Source organism: Bombina bombina, chromosome 3 (assembly GCF_027579735.1).
Source record: "Bombina bombina isolate aBomBom1 chromosome 3, aBomBom1.pri, whole genome shotgun sequence".
In the NCBI taxonomy this organism is placed as follows: domain Eukaryota; kingdom Metazoa; phylum Chordata; class Amphibia; order Anura; family Bombinatoridae; genus Bombina; species Bombina bombina.
Genome location: NC_069501.1, coordinates 104,403,258 through 104,431,232, shown reverse-complemented (window position 1 = coordinate 104,431,232; position 27,975 = coordinate 104,403,258).

The window sequence follows — 27,975 nt, the reverse complement described above, 5'->3', positions numbered from 1 at the left end:
GATAAACAAAACCTGCTTAAAGGGACATTTTACTTTTACAAGCTGCAAAAGAGAACTTTGCCTTTCTGTTTGTTATACACCTGCTTAAAAGGGACATTTACTTTTACAAGCTGCAAAAGAGAACTTTGCCTTTCTGTTTGTTATAAACCTGCTTAAAGGGACATTATACTTTTACAAGCTGTACAAGAAACTGTGCTATTCTGTTTGTTCTAAACCTGTTAAAAAGGGGACATTTACTTTTACAAGCTGCAAAAGAGAACTTTGCCTTTCTGTTTATTATACACCTGCTTAAAAGGGACATTTACTTTTACAAGCTGCAAAAGAGAACTTTACCTTTCTGTTTGTTATACACCTGCTTAAAAGGAACTTTTACTTTTACAAGCTGCAAAAGAGAACTTTTCCTTTGTTTTACAAGCCTGCTAAAGAGGACCTTTTTCAGAAGCTTCAAGTAAGAGCATTTCCTTTTTGTTCTTTGTACTACTTAAAGGGACGTTTTATCCTTTGTGGCTTTCCTGCATTCTGGAACAATATTCATTTTTGTTATCTTCTAATCTGCTTCCTGAGTGGGTCACGTCCTGGATATTTCTCAGTGTGCTAGCGTGTGCTTTCAATTCACGCTAGCAGTTGGGTTACATCCCGGATTGATTCCAGAGCGGCTGACATTACAAACGGGCCATAAAAATGGACCCCACTGAATTATCTATGGCCGTGGCTCACCAGGGACAGCTCTTGGGTTCTCATGCCACTCACTTGCAGTCTCTGGACACTAAACTTGATCAAATTACTGCTCTATTACAAAATTTGGTTGCTACCGCACCTCCCAATCCTAATCCCAATCCAAATCCGATTGAGGCATTACCTCCTCCGATTCCTAACAATCAGTCTCAGGTACAACTAAGTCCCAGGATACCTCTTCCGGATAAATATGATGGGAATCCTGAAGAATGTAGAGGCTTTCTGAATCAATGCCGTCTTCATTTCCGAAATAGCCCTACTCTCTTTGCTACTGCCTCTTCTAGAATCACGTTTCTTATTTCCTTAATGAAAGGAAAAGCCTTGGCTTGGGTGTCACCTTTGCTAGAAAAGAATGATCCTATACTGTTGGATGTTGATACATTTCTATCTACATTCTCAAACGTATTCGATAAACCTGGAAGGTCATCCGCTGCTGAAGCTACTCTCCTGGATTTACGTCAAGGAAATCAACCAGTCTCTCAATATGCAATTGAGTTCCGCACCCTTGCCTCTGAAACCACTTGGAATCAGGGAGCACTCAGAGCCGCTTTCCGTAAAGGACTTTCTGAGCGTCTCAAGGATGAATTGGTGTATCGTGAACTTCCAGAGTCCTTAGAAGCCTTAATAAATCTCTGTATCAGTCTCGACGCCAGGTTTAGTGAACGCCAACAAGAAAAGGATAGAACACAGAGGACTTCAACTCGAACTCCTTTTCGTTTGGCTCCTCGTTTTTCTAATCCAGTCACTCCAGCCTCTCCTACTACTGATCAGGCTGAACCCATGGAAGTAGGAAGTATAAAATTAACTGAGACTGAACGCTTGAGAAGACGGACTCTTGGCTTATGTCTGTACTGTGGCCTTAAAGGGCATTTATTAAGGGATTGTCCTACTAGGCCAGTAAAAGCCAGGGCTTAACTCTAGTCCAGGGAACTGAGTTAAGCCAAAATAGTGGTCATTCCCTATACAAGAAACTCTTTGTTCCAGTAACTCTTCTAATTGGACATAAGAAGATCTATACCCAAGCTCTAATTGATTCTGGTGCTGGAGGTGTGTTCATTGACTCTACATTTGTTTCTACTCATTCTATACCCTTACTAAAGAAGGAGTATTCCATTTCAGTCTCTACGGTCAGTGGAGATCCTTTGGGTTCTGGATACATTCAGTTTTCTACTCAACCCTTACTCCTCACCGTAGGAATACTTCATTCTGAGACAATTTGTTTCGATGTCATTCCCACTCCGCAATTTCCCATTATCTTGGGATTACCCTGGCTCCAGATTCACAATCCCATTTTTTCTTGGACTTTCGGTGAACTCACTTCCTGGGGATCTACATGCCAGACTAAATGTCTTCAAAAGATTACTAAGATACCACTCACTATTGCTCTCACAGTTGAAACACCGGAATCCTTACCTATGCATTACCATGACTTTGTGGATGTCTTCTCCAAAAAAGAAGCTGAACGTCTTCCTCCTCATCGCCCTTTTGATTGTCCCATTGATCTCCTTCCTGGGGCTGCCTATCCTCGAGGCAAGACATATCCACTTTCTAAACCAGAAAACATGGCTCTGGAAGAATATATAAAAGACAATCTGGCTAGAGGATTTATTCGACCCTCCTCTTCCCCTGTAGGGGCTGGTTTCTTTTTTGTGGGAAAAAAGGATGGCGGATTAAGACCCTGTATTGATTATCGTGGATTGAATCAGATTACCATCAAGAACAGTTATCCTCTGCCCCTTATTCCTGAACTTTTTACTTATCTTCAGGGAGCCACCATTTTCACCAAACTCGACCTACGTGGTGCATACAACTTGATCCGTATACGCAAAGGAGATGAGTGGAAGACTGCCTTTAACACTCGATTTGGGCATTATGAATATTTGGTCATGCCCTTCGGGCTATGCAATGCTCCGGCGGTTTTCCAGCATTTTGTAAACGAGATCTTTCGTGATTTTTTGAATATTTTTGTTATCATATACCTGGACGACATCTTAATTTTTTCTCAGAACCACCAAGATCATGTGCACCACGTCAAGAAAGTACTTCAACGTCTAAGAGAATTCCATCTGTTTGCTAAACTGGAGAAATGTTCTTTCCATCAAAAATCCATACCCTTTCTGGGTTATGTAATATCGGCATCTGGATTCGAAATGGACCCTACTAAACTTTCTGCCATTTTGGATTGGCCTAGACCTGATTCTTTGAAGGCTTTACAACGTTTCCTAGGCTTCGCCAATTATTACAGAAAGTTCATCAAGAATTTTGCTACTATTACTTCTCCTCTTACTTCTCTCACAAGAAAAGGACAAAACTGTAAGGTATGGCCGTCTGAGGCTATAGAAGCTTTTGAATCTCTCAAAGAAGCTTTTTCCTCAGCTCCTATCCTTCGTCATCCAAATCCTGAGTTTCAATTTATTCTGGAGGTGGATGCTTCCTCTGTTGCTGCTGGAGCTGTTCTGTCTCAACGAATACCAGAGACTGGAAGGATTCATCCTGTTGCTTTTTTCTCTAAAAAATTCACTCCTTCCGAATTTAACTATGACGTAGGGAATAAAGAGTTGCTTGCCATCAAAATGGCATTGGATGAATGGAGACATTGGCTGGAAGGTACTTCTTTGCCATTTACTATACTTACTGATCATAAGAACCTTCTGTATCTTCAAACAGCCAAACGATTAAATTCCAGGCAAGCACGCTGGTCATTATTCTTCTCTCGGTTTCACTATAATTTGTCTTACATACCTGGTTCAAAAAATATTAAAGCAGACGCACTTTCCAGACAATTTCAAGATACCCCAGTTCCTGAGTCTGGTACCATTCTCCAACCTCATGAAGTCATTGCCCAGTTAACAACTTCTTGGTTACAAGAATTACAGTCCGCTCAAGAGCATCTTCCTTTGTCCTGTAAACCTCCCGATGGTTTACTCTTTGTTCCTGAACGCCTTCGTTCCAAGATTTTATTTTGGGCTCATGATAGTCCCCTTTCTGGACATCCTGGCATCAGTATTACCACTCGAAACCTCAAACAACATGTCTGGTGGCCTACACTCTCTCAAGATGTGAAGGATTACGTCTCAGTATGCACACAATGTGCCATGAACAAAACTCCACGCCAACTTCCTTCAGGATTACTCCAACCATTGCCTATACCTCACCAGCCTTGGACTCATGTATCCATGGACTTTATTACCGATCTTCCCTTGTCCACTGGGAACAATACTATCTGGGTGGTGGTCGACAGGTTTACTAAGACGGCTCATTTTGTACCCTTGCCAGGATTACCATCTGCCAAAAGACTCTCTGAACTTTTTATTCTACATATTGTAAGAATCCATGGATTTCCTCTAGATATTGTTTCAGATAGAGGGGTACAATTCGTTTCTCGATTTTGGAGGTCACTTTGTAAACATTTTGGTACTACTATATCTCTCTCTACTTCTCACCACCCACAATCGAATGGTCAGACTGAAAGAGTAAACCAGTGTCTTGAAACATATCTTAGACATTATGTGGATCATTATCACTCTAACTGGACTTCTTACCTTCCTTTGGCTGAATTGGCTCATAATGCCCGGTACAATTCCTCCCTTCAGACTTCTCCTTTTCATGCAGCTTACGGATATCAGCCTAGGACATTCCCTTTGCATACTTCCTCCACAGTGAATCCTGCTTCTGATCTTACAGCCCGAAGATTAACTCGACATTGGCAGAAGATACATCGTATTCTTTCTGTAACTTCTAGACGTTACAAGTTCTTTTCAGATCTTCGACGGAAGAAGGCTCCCAAATATCGCCCTGGTGATAAAGTTTGGATCTCCTCTCGATTTCTTCGCTTGAAACAACCTTCTAACAAATTGGGACCACGATATGTGGGTCCTTTCCGAATACTGGGTCAGGTATGTTCCACTGCTTATCGGGTAGCTTTACCCAAGTCTCTCAAAGTCCATCCGGTATTCCATGTTTCTCTTTTAAAACCTGTGATGATTAACAGGTATTCTAAGCCTTTTTCTAAACCTCCACCGTTATTGGTGCATGGACATCCTGAGTTTGAGATCAGCCATATTCTAGATTCCAAGTGGCGGGGCAAGAAATTGTATTATCTCATTCATTGGAAGGGTTATCCAGTCACGGAACGTTCTTGGGAACCTGCTCATCAAGTAAATGCTCCTATTTTGGTCAAGACCTTCCACAAGACTCATCCTGATAGACCTGGTCCTGTCCCCCGGAGGGGTCCTTGAGGAGGGGGTGCTGTCATGATTGCTTCCGTTCATCGCCGTGTCGCCGCGGCTCCCGGAACTCCTCTGTGTGTCTGACGTCATGTTGCTTAGCAACATGACGCTTTCTCTCACACCCCTCTGATGACGGTTACGCTCCTGCCCTTTAAATCACGGCGGGAGATCTGAATCTGGGCCCGTTTGTTTGTTTCCCTGGATTGTGAGTACCATATCAATTTTGTTCTTTTGTGTACCGACTTCTGCCTGCCTGACCAAGCCTCTTGCCTAATCCCTACTTGCTGATATTTGGATATTGACTTCTGCCTGCCTGACCTTGCCTGTAGCTTTTACCCTTTTGCTGATACTTGGATGCCGACTTCTGCTTGCCTGACCTTGTCTTTTGCCTATACCTTTTGCTGATATTTGGATGCCGACTTCTGCCTGCCTGACCTTGCTTTTGCCTTTACCTTTAAACCTTTTCTTTGATAAACAAAACCTGCTTAAAGGGACATTTTACTTTTACAAGCTGCAAAAGAGAACTTTGCCTTTCTGTTTGTTATACACCTGCTTAAAAGGGACATTTACTTTTATAAGCTGCAAAAGAGAACTTTGCCTTTCTGTTTGTTATAAACCTGCTTAAAGGGACATTATACTTTTACAAGCTGTACAAGAAACTGTGCTATTCTGTTTGTTCTAAACCTGTTAAAAAGGGGACATTTACTTTTACAAGCTGCAAAAGAGAACTTTGCCTTTCTGTTTATTATACACCTGCTTAAAAGGGACATTTACTTTTACAAGCTGCAAAAGAGAACTTTACCTTTCTGTTTGTTATACACCTGCTTAAAAGGAACTTTTACTTTTACAAGCTGCAAAAGAGAACTTTTCCTTTGTTTTACAAGCCTGCTAAAGAGGACCTTTTTCAGAAGCTTCAAGTAAGAGCATTTCCTTTTTGTTCTTTGTACTACTTAAAGGGACGTTTTATCCTTTGTGGCTTTCCTGCATTCTGGAACAATATTCATTTTTGTTATCTTCTAATCTGCTTCCTGAGTGGGTCACGTCCTGGATATTTCTCAGTGTGCTAGCGTGTGCTTTCAATTCACGCTAGCAGTTGGGTTACATCCCGGATTGATTCCAGAGCGGCTGACACTCTTAACTAAAGTGCTAAAAAGTACACTAACACCCAAAAACTACCTACTAACCCCTAAACCGAGCCCCCACATTGCAAACACTTAACTAAAGTTTTTAACCCCTAATCTTCCGACCGGACATCGCCGCCACTTAAATAAATGTATTAACCCCTAAACCGCCGCACTCCCGCCTCGCAAACACTAGTTAAATTTTATTAACCCCTAATCTGCCGTCCCTAACATCGCCGACACCTACCTACATTTATTAACCCTTCATCTGCCGCCCACAACATCGCCGACACTATACTAAATTTATTAACCCCTAAACCTAAGTCTAAACCTAACCCTAACACCCCCCTAACTTAAATATAATTTAAATAAAACTAAATAAAATAACTATCATTAACTAAATTATTTCTATTTAAAACTAAATACTTACCTATAAAATAAACCCTAAACTAGCTACAATATAACTAATAGTTATATTGTAGCTAGCTTAGGATTTATTTTTATTTTACAGGCAAGTTTGTATTTATTTTAAATAGGTACAATAGTTATTAAATAGTTATTAAATATTTAATTGCTACCTAGTTAAAATAAATACAAATTTACCTGTAAAATAAACCCTAACCTAAGTTACAATTACACCTAACACTACACTATAATTAAATGAATTTCCTAAACTAACTACAATTAAATACAATTAAATTAAATAAACTAAAATATGAACAAAAACAAACACTAAATTACAGAAAATAAAAAAATAATTACAAGAATTTTAAACTAATTACACCTACTCTAATCCCCCTAATAAAATAAAAAAGCCCCCCCAAAATAATAAAATTCCCTACCCTATACTAAATTACAAATAGCCCTTAAAAGGGCCTTTTGCGGGGCATTGCCCCAAAGTAATCAGCTCTTTTACCACACACCCAACCCTACTCTAAAACCCACCCAATCCCCCCTTAATAAAACCTAACACTAACCCCTTGAAGATCACCCTACCTTGAGACGTCTTCACCCAGCCGGGCACAAGTGGACATCCAGAGGGGCAGAAGTCTTCATTCCATCCGGGCAGAAGAGGACATCCAGACGGGAAGAAGTCTTCATCCAGCCGGCATCTTCTATCTTCATCCATCTGGAGCGGAGCTGGTCCATCTTGAAGCCAGCCGACGCGGAGCATCCTCTTCTTCCGACGACTCCCGACGAATGAAGGTTCCTTTAAATGACATCATCCAAGATGGCGTCCCTTGAATTCCGATTGGCTGATAGGATTCTATCAGCCAATCCGAATTAAGGTAGGAAAAATCCTTACAGTCAATCAGCCAATAGGATTGAGCTTGCATTCTATTGGCTGATTGGAACAGCCAATAGGATTTTTCCTACCTTAATTCCGATTGGCTGATAGAATCCTATCAGCCAATCGGAATTCAAGGGACGCCATCTTGGATGAGGTCATTTAAAGGAACCTTTATTCGTCGGGAGTCATCAGAAGAAGAGGATGCTCTGTGTCGGCTGGCTTCAAGATGGACCCGCTCCGCTCCGGATGGATGAAGATAGAAGATGCCGGCTGGATGAAGACTTCTTCCCGTCTGGATGTCCTCTTCTGCCCGGATCGGATGAAGACTTCTGCCCCTCTGGAGGACCACTTGTGCCCGGCTGGGTGAAGACGTCTCAAGGTAGGGTGATCTTCAAGGAGTTAGTGTTAGGTTTTATTAAGGGGGGATTGGGTGGGTTTTAGAGTAGGGTTGGGTGTGTGGATGGTGGGTTTTAATGTTGAGGGGGTATTGTATTTTTTTTTTTACAGGTAAACGAGCTGATTACTTTGGGGCAATGCCCCACAAAAGGCCCTTTTAAGGGCTATTTGTAATTTAGTATAGGGTAGGGAATTTATTATTTTGGGGGGATTTTTATTTTATTAGGGGGATTAGAGTAGGTGTAATTAGTTTAAAATTCTTGTAATTATTTTTTTTATTTTCTGTAATTTAGTGTTTGTTTGTTTTCGTAATTTAGTTTATTTAATTTAATTGTATTTAATTGTAGTTAGTTTAGGGAATTCATTTAATTAACATGTAGTGTTAGGTGTAATTGTAACTTAGCAGAAATGTGTGTAGCAAACAAAAAGATGTTAACAAAGAATATGCTCAACACAATGTACTAAAAACAATACTCTCCTTGTTAAATAAAGTGACCGCTGCCCTTCCTCAGTCTCTCCCCAAGGACTGTATAAGCAATAGACAAAACGAAATGGATGGCGCTGGTCTTGCAGAATGTTAAGTTTCTGATAATAGATAGAAATGGACTTGATGTGCAAGTTAAAATCTGTTGCAATAATGTGCAATATACTCACTCCTTAAGTAACGTGAGTCCTGCTTCTATGGTATATCCCTCTGTAATATGTCCCTCTCCAAAGGCAACAACAGGGAGGTTTTCAACAAAGGGCTGGAAAAGGATTGGAACCTCATCAGCAGTAAAATGAAACTTTAAATTGAAGAAACAAGTAGTAACTTACTTATCCAAAATAGCAAGTCCGGCTCGTCACAGCGAAATGATTGCCAAGTAGTGAGATAAAAAATGTTTTATTGTAGCTCTACGCGTTTCAACGCTTAAGCGTCTTTTTCAAGAGCAATAAAAAACAATAAAAACAAGTAACAGTTTGTATGATGCTGTGACAAAGTAGCCGGCTTTTATACAAATGTATCCATGTTCCAATTTCCTGTCTGTGGCAGGAAATTGGACTCACATAATAGAAACAGAATAAAAAGTACAAATTCCTACTAAAAGTTGGGCCTAAACATTTAGTAGGAATTTGTACTTTTTATTCTGTTTCTATTATGTGAGTCCAATTTCCTGCCACAGACAGGAAATTGGAACATGGATACATTTGTATAAAAGCCGGCTACTTTGTCACAGCATCATACAAACTGTTACTTGTTTTTATTGTTTTTTATTGCTCTTGAAAAAGACGCTTAAGCGTTGAAACGCGTAGAGCTACAATAAAACATTTTTTATCTCACTACTTGGCAATCATTTCGCTGTGACGAGCCGGACTTGCTATTTTGGATAAGTAAGTTACTACTTGTTTCTTCAATTTAAAGTTTCATTTTACTGCTGATGAGGTTCCAATCCTTTTCCAGCCCTTTGTTGAAAACCTCCCTGTTGTTGCCTTTGGAGAGGGACATATTACAGAGGGATATACCATAGAAGCAGGACTCACGTTACTTAAGGAGTGAGTATATTGCACATTATTGCAACAGATTTTAACTTGCACATCAAGTCCATTTCTATCTATTATCAGAAACTTAACATTCTGCAAGACCAGCGCCATCCATTTCGTTTTGTAATTGTAACTTAGGTTAGGGTTTATTTTACAGGTAAATTTGTATTTATTTTAACTAGGTAGCTATAAAAATTTTACTAACTATTTAATAACTATTGTACCTAGTTAAAATAAATACAAACTTGCCTGTAAAATAAAAATAAACCCTGAGATAGCTACAATATAACTATTAGTTATATTGTAGCTAGCTTAGGGTTTATTTTATAGGTAAGTAGTTTTAAATAGGAATAATTTATTTAATTGTAGTTATTTTATTTAGATTTATTTCAATTATATCTAAGTTAGGGGGTGTTAGGGTTAGGGTTAGATTTAGGGGTTAATAACTTTAATATAGTGGTGGCGACGTTGGCGGCGGCAGATTAGGGGTTAATACATTTAATATAGTTGCGGCGACATTGGGAGGGCAGAGTAGGGGTTAATAAATATAATGTAGGTGTCGGCGATGTTGGGGGCAGCAGATTAGGGGTTCATAAGTATAATGTAGGTGGCGGCGGTGTACGGAGCGGAAGATTAGGGGTTAATAATATAATTTAGGTGTCGCGATGTCGGGGACGGCAGATTAGGGGATAATAAGTGTAATAATAGGGGTGTTTAGATTCAGGGTTCATGTTAGGGTGTTAGGTGTAGACATTAAAAGTGTTTCCCCATAGGAAACAATGGGGCTGCGTTAGGAGCTGAACGCTGCTTTTTTGCAGGTGTTAGACTTTGTTTCAGCCGGCTCAGCCCCATTGATTCCTATGGGGAAAACGTGCATGAGCACGTTTAGCCAGCTTACCGCTACCGTAAGCAGCGCTGGTATTGAGGTGAGATGTGGAGCTAAATTTTGCTCAACTCTCACTTTTTAGAGGCTAACGCCGGGTTGAAAAAAACCTGTAATACCAGCGTTGTTTGCAGGTGAGCGTTGAGCTGGAACTGAGCGTTAGCAACGCACGGCCTTACCGACAAAACTCGTAATCTAGCCGTCAGTGTTTCTAAAATGTTTACAAGTGAAAGAAAAAGTTCAGTGCGTCTTATGAAAAAAATTACACCTTTGATATATATAATAATTGAGTTTAGAGCTTTAACATTTATTGTGTCTTAATTTGTCCAAAAATGTAAAATTTATAAGGGCAATAAAATAATAAAGCGAAAAGTGCGAAATGCAAAACACATATAAGATTAAGTGCAAATACAATTTTATTTTTATTATTTTATCTGCGGTTTTGTGGCCTTAGGTTTATTATGTAATTATATTTGTTTTCTAATGCGTAGTTTTCAGTTCTGCATTCTGTTCAGTCGGGGTTGGCTCAACAGCTATTAGACCACAGACTGAGTGTTAAATGGTAATGACTTTTGACCTAAGTCATATTTGTATAAACCACAACTTAAGAGGTCAGTTTCCTTTTGCCCTTGTGCATTGTATGTGTGCAGATGAACTGAAAGTATGGGAAATGTTTTTTGCTCATTGGATGTCTAAAAGTTCCTTGTAAGATACCATATCAGCTGAATGAATTCATGTTATAAACTTAAATATAAATCTACTAGTTTCTGTGGTTTATTGGAAAATCAACAATGAGCAAACTTTTGTTAACTTTTTTTTTTTTAATTAACAAACAATAAACACGTTTGCAAAACTGGAGAATGTTTGCCAAAAATTTGCCATTTGTTGAACGTAATATTTAAATAGTAAATATCACTTTTAAATATTAAAGGGACATAATACTCATATGCTAAATCACTTGAAAATTATGCAGCATAACTGTAAAAAGCTGACAAGAAAATATCACCTGAACATCTGTATGTAAAAAGGAAGATAGTTTACCTCAAACTTTCTTCGGCTCACCAGAGTAAGTGCTCTGTAAACAGTTAGAGCTGCTGTATAGCTGCAGGTTGAAGAAAAAAAACACAAACAAAAAAAGCCACAATAGCCAATCAGAATCAGTAGTGCTGAGGTCCTTGCACTACTTTGGCGTGATCTAATGAGATTTCACTAAAATCTCATGAGATTTCACAGTAAACTTCCTCAAATGGAATAGGAAAATAACACGAGCGTGCCTGTACATGCCAGATGCGCACTTCCTTGCAAGTCCTGGGACTAAAGTCCCTTTACAATGGGGTGTGAATATTTAGGACATTTTGAGGTAAATATCTTTCTTTTTTACATAGAGATGTTCAGGTGATATTTTCTAGTCAGCTTTTCACAGCTATGCTGCATCACTTCCAAGTGCTTCAACACTAGGGTATCATGTTACATTAAAGGGACATTATACATTAGATTTTTCTTTGCATAAATGTTTTGTAGATGATCTGTTTATATAGCCCATACAGTTATTGTTTTTAAATCTATAGTTTTGCTTATTTTTAAATAACATTGCTCTGATTTTCAGACTCCTAACCAAGCCCCAAAGTTTTAGGAGAATACTGATGTATTCCTCCTCCAGCTTGCTCCTGTTTGTGTAAAGAGTCTTTTCATATGCAAAGGAAGGGGGGGGGGGGGAAGCGTCTGGTATTTAGCCACTTTCCCTGGGTGTTCCTGATAACCTTATGAACAGTGCTAAACTAGGAGCTTCTAAGTAAGTTTTTAAACGGTTTTATGCTGTATTTTTATATCAGTATCTGTGCATATTATTATTTATAGTAGTATCTATTACATGCTCCGCGTCGCCTTCGCTGTGGATGAAGATGATGGACCCTCCTGGAAGAAGACCTTCTCCACCGGACTTCTGAAACCGTAAGTACCTATTTGGGGCTTTAGTGTTAGTTTTTTTTTTTGTTTGTTTTTTTTGGGGGGGGTTGTTTTTTAAGATTAGGGTATATTGGGCAATTTGCAAAAGAGCTGAATGCCCTTTTAAGGGCAGTGAAAAAGAGCTGAATGCCCTTTTAAGGGCAACGCCCATACAAATGCCCCTTTAGGGGCAATGGGTAGTTTAAGTTTTATAGTGTAAGATTTTTTTTATTTTGGGGGTTTGGTGGGTGGGGGGTTTACTGTTAGGGGGGACTTTGTTTATATTTTCTTTAGGGCAATGCCCTACAAAAATCCCTTTATGAGCTATTGGTAGTTTATTCTTAGATTAGGGGGTGTTTTTATTTTGGGGGCTTTTTTTCATTCATAATATCTTTTATTGAGGTTATGCGCAGAGAAGATAAAAAAAGACATAGACTTAATACCATAACATATGTGATAACATTTTCATGGCACATATTACAATGATATAAGCAAATTATAAAATGATTGCTAAATATAAGTATCTGAAACCTCTATTTTTAGTTTTGGGCAGCTTTCATGAAAGACTAATGAGCTGGTCACATATGTACCAATTGATACAGGATATACTGGTGGGGCCTGTTAGTCTTCTCAATGACCCAATTGGGTCTAATGGCACTTAGTGGGGAACATTTTTCAGCAAGTAAGCACCCCTAGAGATATTGTTGGGGGGGGCTGCTGACTTTATAGGCTTTATGGTAACAGTACAAGTATTTAGAGGTTAGAAGGTACACTGTCAATCTTGGACCTCAGGGTATAAAAAGAGCAAATTAGTAACTGATACAATTTAAGTAATAAACAAGGAGGGATAATACAACTAGCAATAGAGAGAGCTATATGCATATAGCAATATGAGAGCTAAACAAGAAACTAGTCAAATCAAAGGTCCTTCTGGGACCAAAGCATATTGAACAAGTAGAGCATAACATGAAATAATATATAACACTTGATACGTGGGAGGACTGTAATATGGATAAACATAGCCCGAACATAATTTTCTTAGGTATAATTAAATAGTGAACTGGTTGCATAGTATTTATACAATAGTAGTTGGATTTATATTATTGAACTTATACAAACAGGGGGTGGTCCTGTAAATCATACTGAAATATTCCTAAATGGTGGTAATATATGGAGACCATAATATCAGTGTAGTGTTCACCTGAGCTTTCCCTAAGTAAATTAGTACCTCTTTAAAGAGAAACTGTTAGCTCCCATGGCTAAGGTGATATGGGCTTTAGTGATTAGGTACTTCCTAATGTTTGAAGTTGTGGAGGGGACTATACTGATCTTAGCCTAGGGTTTGATTGGAACCATAGAGCTAGGGAATAATAAACCCCCTCTAATTGTAGGAAACATATATACAGAGTAGCATACAACAAAAATGAGGGCATATCTCAGGCTATAAGCCATCATCGTCAGGTTATAATGTCCTCCTTAGTCTGTCCTTAGAGTTATATGTGAGGAATTGAGAGTATACTGAGTAAGACTATAGGCTTAGTTTGTTTTAGGCGTAGCTGCCTAGTTGTCCCTTGACTAATGTAAAGCAAATAATAGAGCATAATACAGAGTCATGGAAGCAACCCAAATTTCTTCTACAAATAAGTTTGAAGTACTTGAGTTAAACATTATTAACATCCACTTGAGAAATTATGGCTGTAGTAAGCATACATTTCCCCACAATAAATGAGCAGCTGCGGCTATGAGAAAGGTATGGAATAAAATAGACCATCTATTGGTACTAATCTAGATTGCTAGGATATAGCTGGAGATTCTCATGCTTCAGATACAGTGGGTATAAAAAGTACTAATTAATATATTTTACATCAGGACGGGAATAAGTAATTAAACTCTGTGTACTCATGAGATACAATGATATGTGTATGTTTATATAGGGAGGTAATAATTGTTAAAAGGAGGTCTCTTGATATAAGCATGAGCATCTGTAACCTGGTCCTGGCTGCATGCATTATAATATAATCACCTAGATGTAGTGTCCTGCCTTTATGACCTGAAATATAGCATCTAGGAGAGGCTGAGTGGGGTGCATAAAGGAGGAGGTACGGTAAGGGATTGCTGGAGTGACTAAGATAAAGTGAACTACACACAGAACATCGTTAACTTGTATCCTAAACCAAGGGACACATAAATCTAGTATACACATTTTAAGTTATCTAGAATAACTCAAAAGTAGGAAGCGTGCCAAAAACACAAAAGCCATAATAATGTTAGGAACAGGTTACGACTAACTAATAAACCAACATGCCTAATATATTTGATTAGTGCTAAGTATGACGGAAGGCATAGTGTCTGAAATTTTTAGCCTACTCCTACAACCAGCAGTCCAAAAGGAGCAGCTGCCAGAAGGGGCAGGACCCCCAGCCTCAGGAGTGGAGGCATAGGGAGAAGAGGGGTAGAGGTGCTGCGAAACTGGCCCAAAGAGTCTAATGTGATAGAGGGTCTATAGAGTGGAGGTCCTGGCCCCCCCCCATGAAGCCCCAGAGAAACCCTGAGTTATCCACTCCACAAGGAATAGAGATGTGAGTGTTCCCAGTGATGTTGGTGGTAGGCCTGTCTCTCACAAGCTCTGCTCCGACTGGCCGCCTCGAAGCAGGAGCCAAGCGAACAGCTGCACAATAAAAAGTAACGCCCGGGTGGCTCTCTGGGGTCGGGGGGAATGCGATCTGAGGATCCGTCATAATGGGCCGCTCAATAGTGTAGGTAGAGCTCCACTGCTCTCAGCTGCTATCCTGTCAAGGAGACATAGGTGTTGTGGGTTATTTTCTTCTTCCGGTAGGTAAACAGCTATGTTGAGGTCACCCTCTGGAGCATCAGATAAGCCCTCCCGGTCAAGAGAGAGGTGTTGGAGAAGAGAGTTAAACTGAGCATCCATGCGGCGTTCCAGCGCAGCTAGTGGATTTTTTATTTGGGAGTCCATCTTCTCTGTTGGTTGGGGAATCAAACTGCCCCCAAAGGATGAACCTTAAATGAGAGTCCAGGATCTGGGTGCGAATGAATCCTAATGTTTAAAGGTTCCGATGGTAGTGGTAGAGGTAGCTGGCCCTTCGCCTTCGGAGAGATCGTAATGTCCATGAAATCACTGCTACAATGGCGGCTTCGCGCCTCTTTATAAGCTGTTCTTCGTGATCACGACAGAAAGCTGGGTCATAGAGTGGCTGACCAGTCTGTCCCCAGTACTTTGTAGTGTGCACTCTCCTAATAGAATATAGGTAGGCAAGAGGTGATCCACACGTTGTCCGGCTCTAAGAATATCAACTTAGCTCCACTCCCTCAATTATTGCATATATGCGTCTTGATGATGCTCAAATGTGATCAATGAAGCTTACATCTAGTTTACTATCCAAAACGCTATTTTTAAAGTCCTTTGGAGCACTTTATCATGTTATTAGATCAGGAGCTCTCAATACCTGCGTCTGCTCGTTTCCACAGTTGACTCTGCCCCCCTTGGGGGGGGGGCTTTTTTATTTTCATAGGGATTAGGTTTCTTTTTTCTATTTTGGATAGTGTTGTTTATTTTTTTCTGTATTTTTACTTTTTTATTTTTTTGTAGCTTGGGGTGTTATATTTTTCACACAGACTGCCCTTTGGGCAGGCTTATCAACTAGTATTTAATAATGTGTTTTAGTGTGTATGTACTATAAATATTAGCAAAAGTGCTAAATAGCACGGCACTTGTAATCTGACCCTATGTATTTATAAACTGCTAATGCCCTGGTCACCAGAGTTTACAATCTAGGGGTATTTACCTAAAATAAAATCAGGGAAAATGTAAGACAAAAAAAAAAAAGTTTTTAAATGAGTTTTATTTCCCACAAAAATAAAGGGACGTTCAAGACAATATAAACATGAATCTATAGATTACAATAATTTAGTCTTTTCTCAATAAACTGTGTTAATATTTCTGCCTTTTACATTTATGAAATTGAATATAAATAACTTGTTGTTACAGACCGCCATATAGCACAGCAAGCCGCTTCGTTATAAAGAATAAACCCTCTGTGTATGGGCATCGGAATATAAGCACAGGAATTATCAGTATTATATGGTGTTTACCATAACGTTATATTTATCTGTGCAATAACATGAATTATGCTTACCAGATAATTTCCTTTCCTTCTGTATGAGGAGAGTCCACGGCTTCATTCCTTACTTGTGGGAAATACAGAACCTGGCTACCAGGAGGAGGCAAAGACACCCCAGCCAAAGGCTTAAATACCTCCCCCACTTCCCTCATATTCCAGTCATTCTGCCAAGGGAACAAGGAACAGTAGCAGAAATATCAGGGTATAAATGGTGCCAGAAGAATAAAAACAAAATTTAGGTCCGCCTTTCAGAGAGTACGGGTGGGGGCCGTGGACTTTCCTCATACAGAAGGAAAGGAAATTTTCTGGTAAGCATAATTCATGTTTTCATTCTTAATATGAGAGTCCACGGCTTCATTCCTTACTTGTGGGAAACATATACCCAAGCTCCAGAGGACACTGAATGAATGGGAGGGCAAAAAAAGAGGTGGACCCTATTCTGAGGGCACCACAACCTGCAACAGCTTTCTCCCAAAAGATGCTTCAGCAGAAGCAAAAACGTCAAACTTGTAAAATTTAGAAAAGGTATGTAAGGAGGACCAGGTAGCCGCCCTACAAATCTGATCCATAGAGGCCTCATTCTTGAAGGCCCAAGAGAAAGCCACTGCTCTAGTTGAATGAGCCTTAATCCTCTGATGAGGTTTATGACCTGCTGTCTCATAAGCTAAGCGAATAATGCTCCTTAACCAAAAGGATAAGGAAGTGGACGAGGCCTTCTGCCCTCTACGCTTCCCAGAATAGACAACAAACAAAGAAGAAGTCTGTCTAAACTCCTTCGTAGCCTGAAGATAGAACTTCAAGGCCCGAACCACATCCAAATTATGAAGTAACCATTCCTTTGAAGAAGGAGGATTAGAACACAAGAAAGGAACCACAATCTATTGATTGATCTTGCGATCTGACACGACCTTAAGAAGAAAACCTAACCCAGTACAAAGAACAGCCTTATCAGCATGAAATGCTAGGTAAGGAGGCTCACATTGCAAGGCAGCCATTTCAGAGACTCTGCGTGCCGAAGCAATGGCCAGTAGAAAAATAACCTTCCAAGACAGTAATTTGATGTCAACTACATGCATAGGCTCAAACAGAGCCTTCTGCAAAACTTTAAGAACACATTTTAAACTCCAAGGAGGAGCACTAGATCTAAACACGGGCCTGATTCTAGCCAGAGCCTGAACAAAAGACTGAACATCTGGAAGCTCAACGAGCCTCCTGTGCAGTAAAACAGATAGGGCCAAAATCTGTCCCTTAAGGGAGCTAGCAGAAAGGCTCTTCTCCAGACCATTCTGGAGAAAGAAAAGAATCCTGGAAACCCTGACCTTATGCCAGGGGATTCCACGCTCTTCACACCAGAATAAGTAGGTCCTCCACACCTTATGATAGATGCGACGAGTAACCGGCTTACGAGCTTGAATGAGAGTATCAATAACTCTCTCAGAGAAACCTCTCTTGGCTAGGACTAAGCATTCAATCTCCCCACAGTCAGCCTCAGAGAATCTAGGATTTGATGAACAAAAGGACCTTGTTCCAGCAGATCCCTGCGATAAGGTAACTTTCATGGAGGAGATGATGACATCCCCACTAGATCCGCAAACCACATACTTTGCGGCCACGATGGAGCAAACAGTATCACTGATGCCCGCTCCTGCTTGATGCGAGCCACTACTCAAGGAAGGAGAGGTAATGACGGAAAAAGGTATATTAGACTGAACCTCCAAGGCACCACTAATGCATCTATTAGCTTGACCTGAGGATTCCTGGATCTCGACCCATACCTGGGTAGCTTGGTATTGAGACGGGATGCCATGAGATCTATCTCCGGAGTCCCCCACCTATTGCATATCTCCGCAAACACCTCGGGATGGAGAGACCATTCTCCTGGATGAAATGATTGTCTGCTGAGAAAATCCGCTTCCCAGTTGTACACACCCGGAATGTGGATCGCTGACAGCGAACAGTTGTGGGCCTCCGCCCACTCCAGAATCCGAGATACCGCCCTTATTGCTAGGGAGCTACTCGTTCCTCCCTGGTGGTTGATGTAAGCCACCGAGGTGATAGTGTCTAATTGGAATATAAAAAACTGGGGCGAACCCAGACAGGGCCAAGCCATCAGAGCATTGAAGATTGGTCGAAGTTCCAGAATGTTGACCGGAAGAGAGCTCTCCTCCCGAGACCAAAGGCCCTGAGCCTTCTTGGCTCCCCAAACTGTTCCCCATCCTGAGAGACTCGCATCTGTAGTCACAATCTCCCAGGATGTTCTTAAAAAGGATGTCCCTCGGGACAGGTGATCTGGACAGAGCCACCAAGAGAGCGATTCTCTCTACCGGTTGTCCAGAGAGATCTGTTTAGACAGATCCAAATGATTGTCGTTCCACTGTCTCAGCATGCACAGCTGTAACGGTCTGAGATGGAACCTGGCAAAGGGAATTATGTCCATGCTGGACACCATGAGACCAATCGCCTCCATGCACTGCGCCACAGAGGGCCTTGAGGAGGTCCGAGGGCCAGACATGCCGAAGCCAGCAAACTAGTGAGTCTATTATAGTGCCCAGGAATTCTACCCTGGTGCTTGGAAAGTTTATCTTACATCCATGGGATCGAAGAAGAAAGAGAAGAGATTCCAAATGTTCTGCCGCTAGACTAAAGGATGGTGCTTGTACCAGAATATCGTCCAAGTAAGGTGCTACTGCAATGCCCTGGTTTCTGGCCATGGCTAAGAGAACCCCCAGAACCTTTATGAAAATTATTGGGGCAATAGCTAGGCGAAACGGAAGAGCAATAAACTGGAAGTGCTGGTCCAGGAAGGCAAACCTTAGGAACTGAAAGGGTTCCCTGTGGATTGGGACATGAAGGTAAGCATCCTTCAGATATATAGTGGTCATGAACTGTCCCTTCTGGACTAAGGGAAGGATAGACCTTGTCTCCATCTTGAACGAGGGGAAGTTTAGAAACTTGTTTAAGCACTTTAGGTCCAGAATCGGGCGGAAAGTTCTCTCCTTCTTTGGGACCACGAAAAGGTTTGACTAGTATCCCAAGCCTCGTTCCTCTACGGGAACCGGGACAATGACTCCTAAGGAGGACAGATCCCGAACGCACCCCAGAAATGCATCCCTCTTCTCTGGTTTTGATGACAGATTTAAGAGAAGAAATCTTGCCTTGGGTGGAAGGGACTTGAACCCAATTCTGTAACCCTGAGCAATGACCTCCAGGACCCAAGGATCCTGCACATCCCTGAACCAAGCTTCTGAGAAGAGCGAAAGTCTGCCCCCTACCTGATCCATAGAAGGACCGGGGGTGACTCCTTCATGCTGATTTAGTCTCAGCAGGCTTCTTGCTCTGCTTGGACTTATTCCAGGACTGCGCCGGATTCCAAGACTTGCTCGGTCTTAGCGGAGGATTGCTGGCGCTGGGATTTATCAGAACGAAAATTATTAGATTGTCCCTTAGATCTGTTCTTTTCATCTTGCGGTAGGAAGGCACCCTTGCCCCCTATAACCATCGATATAATGGAGTCTAGGCATGGACCAAACAAAATCTTACCCTTGAATGGAAGGGAAAGGAGTCTGGACTTCGAAGTCAAGTCCGCAGACCAGGACTGGTCTGAACAGAAAACCCAGCATTTTTAGCATTTAAATGAATAATTTGCATATTCGCATCACAAATAAAAGAATTAGCGACCCTTAAAGCCTTCATTCTATCAAGAATAATATCGAGGGGACCTTCCACCTTGATCAATTCCGATAAGGAATCACACAAGTAGGTAGCCACTACCGCAACTGCGGCCGCTGGCTGAAATAAATATCCTGAATGTTGAAACATCTTTCTTAACAGAGTTTCCATCTTTTTATCCATGGGCTCTTTGAACGACAAACTATCCTCCAGTGGGATAGTAGTGCGTTTGCAAGCGTGGAGACAGCGCTATCCACCTTAGGGACAGAACCCCACAACTCCAATTGAGAGTCCGGAACAGTTTCTTAAAGGCAGACCAAGGGGTGAAGGAAGAACCAATCCTCTCCCATTCGTTCTTAATAATGTTTGCCATCTTTACAGGAACAGGGAAAGTCTGAGGAACAACCCTGTCTTCGTAAACTATCCAGTTTAGGAATTAAAGGTTCTTCAAGCAGTTTGGCCTCTGGAACCTCTAAGGTAGCCAGAACTTCCTTTAAAAGAAAACACAAGTGCTCCATCCTAAATCTAAAATCTGGTTCCTCCGCAATCGGAGGCTTAGAGGCAGCCGATTCAGACCCAGGAAGTTCAAACTCTGAAGTATCAGAAAGATAAGTATCAGAAAGATAGCTAATAAACTAGATGATGACCCCTGGCAAGGATAGCAATATTTGACCTATCGCTTGCGCTTAGCAGGGCGAGGTAAAGCACAAATGGCCGCAGACACCGCCGTTTGTAACTGTGCAGTGAAGTCTGGAGGTAAAAGGCCTCCTCCAGATGGAGGATCAGGCGTGCTATGGGAAACTGCATGTGTATTAGGAGATGAAAGCAGGGTGCGCACCTCACGGGACGGAGACCCCTCAGAGGTGGAAGGCTCAGTGGTATCAAACATTTTAACCTTTTTTTACATAATTACTTTTTCTAGGCATGTGGAACATAATTGAAAGGGCGGGTAAACCTCGGCCTCGTCACAATATAATCAGGCATTAGTCTTAGGTATAGAGGGAGTACCCTCTAAAACGTTAGAGTCCTCCATAGCTATGGGCTATGTCCTAATATAACAATAACGAACGTTATATAAAATATAAAAACGGCAACTTTATACCCCCAATGGCTGGGACACTCACCACCTCCTATGACCCAGGCACACAGAGTAAACCACTTCTCTCCAATAACCAGCATGGTCAGAGTAGGAAGAGAAACTACGACCACACCCGGTCACATGGAGCGTAACCTAGGACCGCCTCCGCTAAGGAAAAACGTGCCAAGCTTGTAAAGCTGCTCAGCTCTAAAGTGAAAGTAACCTGTATATTCCAACCTCAGCCTATGAGCCTCAGAAACATCTCACACATAACGCAGTATAAATCAAATAAAAAATTATGAGATTAATCCCCACTGTTCAATAATCCCCCCTTAATAGATATTAACCCTTAAATCCATATAGATAAAAGGAGCCACACTGTGACCCTGTCTTCTAGCATTACCATATGTGTAAAAAATTAAACAATCTTACCGGAATCTATGCTGTAGAATAGAAACACAGCCTCTCAAGTGTGATAGTCTTGTAGCATCGCTCCTGACATGGACTTGAGTGATGAAAGCAGGCAGTGAAACTCGTCAACACCGAGTGCTTACGAGCTGTTAATACGAGTCTGGATGGTTTCGCAGAAAGCATCTCCCTGCATCTCCAGACCCTAACTTTCTCGTTTCGAGAGGCTGACAAGACTACTTAAAACTCCAGTCCCATTTCAAAGGGTAGATACCCTTTATAAGGAACTACTCCGTATCTTCTGACACTTCTCTGTCAACTTCCTGTGACGAAAGGCAAAGAATAACTGGGATATGAGGGAAGTGGGGGAGGTATTTAAGCCTTTGGCTGGGGTGTCTTTGCCTCCCCCTGGTGGCCAGGTTCTGTATTTCCCACAAGTAAGGAATAAAGCAGTGGACTCTCCTCATATTAAGAAGGAAATATACTTATACAAAAATAAATCTCTGATTTTCTTGGGATTTGCACCTCTTCCACTACCCTGCTACCAGTCTTGGAGTATACAGAGAAAGTAATTACCCAGTACCTGCTGTGCACACAAACATAAGTAACAATCAACAGTAACTACAAGTACCAGTCATGGTTACTTCTCTCTCAGATGGGCAGGAGGGAAAGTGCCAATCTCAAAGGAAATGTATGACCTGAAAATGTTTTAATAATTTTTTAATAAACTTATACTCCGTCTAGGAAATAAAACACATAATTACAAGATTTTTCATAAGTTTTGCATTAACTTGACATACTAGGTGAGTATAAATTATATTAACATATTGTTTGCTACATTTGTATTTCAATAGCCAAAGTCTCAACACCACTAGCCTTATTTGGATGAGCCAAACTGGACTTGTTACTGAAATAGATACAGCTAGATTATTATATTAGCAAAATCTTCATTGTTTTATTTTTGGTAGATCCTTGGCTGATCCTCTTGAGGCCAACTAGGGACAGATATACAGTAAGGCGTGTGCACTTCCAATTCTTAGAATTGGAAAAATCTTAAATTTCAGAGCTAAAATACAGGGATATTGTGCAATTTACTCATTAAAAATACTTTTCAAATGTTTTTTTTATTTGTTTACAATTCCAAACTCCAAGTGGTTCACAACCCTTTAACAAATGACAGTAAAATTCAAAACAATTATAAACTGCTTATCGAGAAAAGGCTCTAAAAGTTATACATAGAGATTTTTTTTCATCCTGGCGTTAACATCCCTTTAATAAAAAATGTGTATATATCATGTTACAAGGTTACCATACTAGAAATCATTCTTTAAGGAATACCCAAAGAATGAGATAAGCTCATCATGTCTAGCCAACCAGGGCCCTAGCAGGAATACACCTGTGAATGTATTTGCCGTCACTTCATTACATTAACAAATTACAGACGTTTCACTTCATCCCTCTTACCATGTGTGTACAGCTGTATAACACGGGTTAGGCTCTAACATGCTTGATCACTGCCAGTGTTTTTAACTCAGGGTGTGATTTGCTTACCACATAAACTCTTGTCCTATAAACCACAATAGACCACCCATTGAATCTTTCATTTCAGTCAACGTAATATCACTAAGACGCATTAAGACTGTCACCTTAAGGCATCCATTAACGTGTATTGGGTTAGTGAAAGACATTTTGACTCTGCTAATACATAGATTACTGTAACTATGATTAATATTTCGCTTTTATCCTCCAGCAGAACAGAAAAAATAATTCAGTTGCTCATAAGAATAAGGGATTTAATCAATCAGACTGCAAAAAGAGCAATGTCAGAACAAAAGTTCACAATCTCAAATTGATGGAATAATTTGTGTAAGCTCTTCTTTACAGATAGTTTTGTTTATTCATGGAATAAGCTTCCAGGTGAGGTGGTAAGGAGTTAAAAATTAGGTGCATGAAAGTCAAATTTGTAATTTATCATAAAATGTCTAATTATTCATAATTAAATAACTTTGCTATGCACTTCCATTATTTATTTTGCTAGCTTTTCCTGGAATTTAAAGGGTTAGCGTACTGTAAAATTAATTTCCCTTAATGTGTGCAGAGTATAAAATGTATGAGAAATTGTTCCTTTTGGTTTATGTTTGTACATGAAATTGTATATGAAATTAAATGTTTTTTTCTTTGGTGCCACAACCAATTACAAGTTACAAGTGGAGCATTATTTAACGATCTCACTCAAGTGTTAACTGCGCTAGAAGTAAGCTTTTTGTGCACATCAGGTTGCGCTCTTATTACAAGTTGAAAGTAAATTGGTTTCACTCACGTGCTAAACCAACAAGAGTAAAAAGCCTAATTTTCATTATTGCATGCGCAATAATGTTTAGCCACCAATCAGCAAGCGCTACCCAGGTCTGCCCAAAAATGGGCAGGATCCTAAGTTATCCCATAGGATCCCATAGCAATGCACTTCCATTATTTATTTTGCTAGCTTTTCCTGGAATTTAAAGGGTTAGCGTACTGTAAAATTAATTTCCCTTAATGTGTGCAGAGTATAAAATGTATGAGAAATTGTTCCTTTTGGTTTATGTTTGTATATGAAATTGTATATGAAATTAAATGTTTTTTTCTTTGGTGCCACAACTAATTAAGGGCCAGGTTACAAGTGGAGCATTATTTAACGATCTCACTCAAGTGTTAACTGCGCTAGAAGTAAGCTTTTTGTGCACATCAGGTTGCGCTCTTATTACAAGTTGAAAGTAAATTGGTTTCGCTCACGTGCTAAACCAACAAGAGTAAAAAGCCTAATTTACAATATTGCACGCACAATAATGTTTAGCCACCAATCAGCAAGCGCTACCCAGGTCTGAACCAAAAATGGGCAGGATCCTAAGTTAACATTCCTGCTTTTCAAATAAAGATACCAAGAGAATGAAAAAATTGATAATAGGAGTCATTTAGAAAGTTGCTTAAAATCGCATTCTCTAACTGAATCATTAAAGAAAACATTTGGGTTTCATATCCCTTTAACAATACCATTTTTTCCTGAGTATTTTTGTGTGCATGGTTCAATTATTCGTTTTGTATGATTTTTTATTTTAAGATTTTAATTGTGCACTTTTGTAATTTAGGCATCTCCTTCCCATACGAAGTATACACCACTTAGCAAGACACCCTGTGGCTTTATAGAATTCCACCAGGGAGATATAAGTGCTAGCGAGAATTCTTATAGAATCTCACTGGCCTGGAGAGATTTTTAGAATCAGGCCCTTAGAGAGAACAATTACCATTTTATTACTTATCTCTCTTACCGACCACTGGGAGTGTAATGTCTGCTGGTTATGTTTACATAGCTTTTATAAAGCCAAAAAAGGGACACGCAAGTCAAAATAAACTTTTATGATTCAGATAGAGCAGCAGTTTTAAGACACTTTTTAATTTACTTCCAATATCACATTTTGCACAATCTTACACACTTTCTGGGGAACAAGATCCTACTGAGCATGTGCACAAGCACACAGGGTATACTAGGCTGTGATTGGCTGACGTCTGTCACGTGATACAGTGGGCCGGAAGATTAGAGAAAAACAAAATTTATGCTTACCTGATAAATGTATTTCTCTTGTGGTGTATCCAGTCCACGGGTTCATCCATTACTTGTGGGATATTCTCCTTCCCAACAGGAAGTTGCAAGAGGACACCAACAGCAGATGCTGTCTATATAGCTCCTCCCCTAACTGCCACCCCCAGTCATTCGACCGAAGACAAGCAAGAAAAAAGGAGAAATTATAGGGTGCAGTGGTGACTGTAGTTTAAAAATAAAAAACACCTGCCTTAAAATGACAGGGCGGGCCGTGGACTGGATACACCACAAGAGAAATAAATTTATCAGGTAAGCATAAATTTTGTTTTCTCTTGTAAAGGTGTATCCAGTCCACGGGTTCATCCATTACTTCTGGGATACCAATACCAAAGCTTTAGGACACGGATGAAGGGAGGGACAAGGCAGGAACCTAAACGGAAGGCACCACTGCCTGTAAGACCTTTCTCCCAAAAATAGCCTCCGAAGAAGCAAAAGTATCGAATTTGTAGAATTTAGAAAAAGTATGAAGCGAAGACCAAGTCGCCGCCTTACAAATCTGTTCAACAGAGGCCTCATTTTTAAAAGCCCATGTGGAAGCCACCGCTCTAGTGGAATGAGCTGTAATTCTTTCAGGAGGCTGCTGGCCAGCAGTCTAATAAGCTAAGCGGATTATGCTTCTCAGCCAAAAAGAAAGAGAAGTTGCCGAAGCCTTTTGTCCTCTCCTCTGCCCAGAGTAGACAACAAACAAAGCAGATGTTTGACGAAAATCCTTCGTAGCTTGTAAATAAAACTTTAAAGCACGAACCACATCAAGATTGTGTAAAAGACGTTCCTTCTTTGAGGAAGGATTAGGACATAATGAAGGAACAACAATCTCCTGATTGATATTCTTATTAGATACTACTTTAGGAAGAAACCCAGGTTTAGTACGCAAAACTACCTTATCTGCATGGAAAATCAGATAAGGTGAAGCACACTGTAAAGCAGATAACTCTGAAACTCTTCGAGCCGAGGAGATAGCTACTAAAAACAGAACTTTCCAAGATAAAAGTTTAATATCTATGGAATGCAAAGGTTCAAACGGAACCCCTTGAGGAACTTTAAGAACTAAATTTAAACTCCATGGCAGAGCAACAGGTTTAAACACAGGCTTGATTCTAACTAAAGCCTGGCAAAATGCCTGAACGTCTGGAACCTCAGCCAGACGTTTGTGCAAAAGAATAGACAGAGCAGAAATCTGTCCTTTTAAGGAACTAGCTGACAATCCCTTCTCCAATCCTTCTTGGAGAAAGGATAAGATACAGTCGTGATGTTGTCCGACTGAAATCTGATGAACCTGACCGCAGCTAGCTGAGGCCAAGCCTGAAGAGCATTGAATATCGCTCTTAGTTCCAGAATGTTTATCGGAAGGAGGGTTTCCTCCTGAGTCCACGAACCCTGAGCCTTCAGGGAGTTCCAGACTGCGCCCCAGCCCAGAAGGATGGCATCTGTCGTCACTATAGTCCATTCTGGCCTGCGGAAACTCATTCCCCTGGACAGATGGACCCGAGATAGCCACCAGAGAAGAGAATCCCTGGTCTCCTGATCCAGATTTAGCAGAGGGGACAAATCTGTGTAATTCCCATTCCACTGATTGAGCATGCAAAGTTGCAGTGGTCTGAGATGTAGGCGGGCAAACGGAACTATGTCCATTGCCGCTACCATTAAGCCGATTACTTCCATACACTGAGCCACTGATGGCTGAGAAGTGGAATAAAGAGCACAGCAGGAAGTTAGAAGCTTTGACAACCTGACCTCTGTCAGAAAAATTTTCATTTCTACTGAATGTATCAGAGTTCCTAGGAAAGAAACTCTTGTGAGAGGGGAGAGAGAACTCTTTTCTTCGTTCACCTTCCACCCGTGAGACCTCAGGAATGCCAGAACAATGTCCGTATGGGACTTGGCGATTTGAAAAGTCGACGCCTGTATCAGAATGTCGTCTAGGTAAGGAGCCACCGCTATGCCTCGTGGCCTTAGAACCGCCAGTAGGGACCCTAGAAACTTCATAAAGATTCTTGGTGCCGTGGCTAACCCAAAGGGAAGAGCCACAAACTGGTAGTGCCTGTCTAGGAAGGCAAACCTGAGAAACCGATGATGATCTCTGTGTATCGGAATGTGGAGATAAGCATCCTTTAAGTCCACGGTAGTCATATATTGACCCTTCTGGATCATAGGTAGGATGGTTCGAATAGTCTCCATCTTGAAGGATGGGACCCTGAGAAATTTGTTTAGGATCTTGAGATCCAAGATTGGTCTTTTTTGGGAACTATAAACAGATTTGAATAGAATCCTCTTTTGGAACTGGGTGGATCACTCCCATAACCAGAAGGTCTTGAACGCAACGTAAGAATGCCTCTCTCTTTATCTGGTTTGCAGATAATTGTGAGAGATGAAATATCCCCTTTGGAGATGAGGCTTTGAAATCCAGAAGATATCCCTGGGAAACAATCTCCAGAGCCCAGGGATCCTGGACGTCTCTTGCCTGGGCGAAGAGAGAAAGTCTGCCCCCAACTAGATCCGGTGCCGGATCGGGGGCTACTCCTTCATGCTGTCTTAGAGTTTTTTGGCCTGCTTTCCCTTGTTCCAAGCCTGGTTAGGTCTCCAGACTGGCTTGGACTGGGCAAAAGTTCCCTCTTGTTTTGCAGTAGAGGAAGTTGAAGCTGCGCCACTTTTGAAGTTTCGAAAGGAACGAAAATTAGTCTGTTTGGTCCTTAATTTGTTGGACCTATCCTGGGGAAGGGGGTGGCCTTTTCCTCCAGTAATATCAGAAATGATCTCCTTCAGTCCAGGCCCAAATAGGGTCTGCCCTTTGAAGGGGATCTTGAGAAGCTTAGACTTTGAAGTAACGTCAGCTGACCAGGACTTAAGCCATAGCGCCCTACGCGCCTGAATGGCAAAACCTGAATTCTTAGCCGTTAGCTTTGTTAAATGAAAAACGGCAT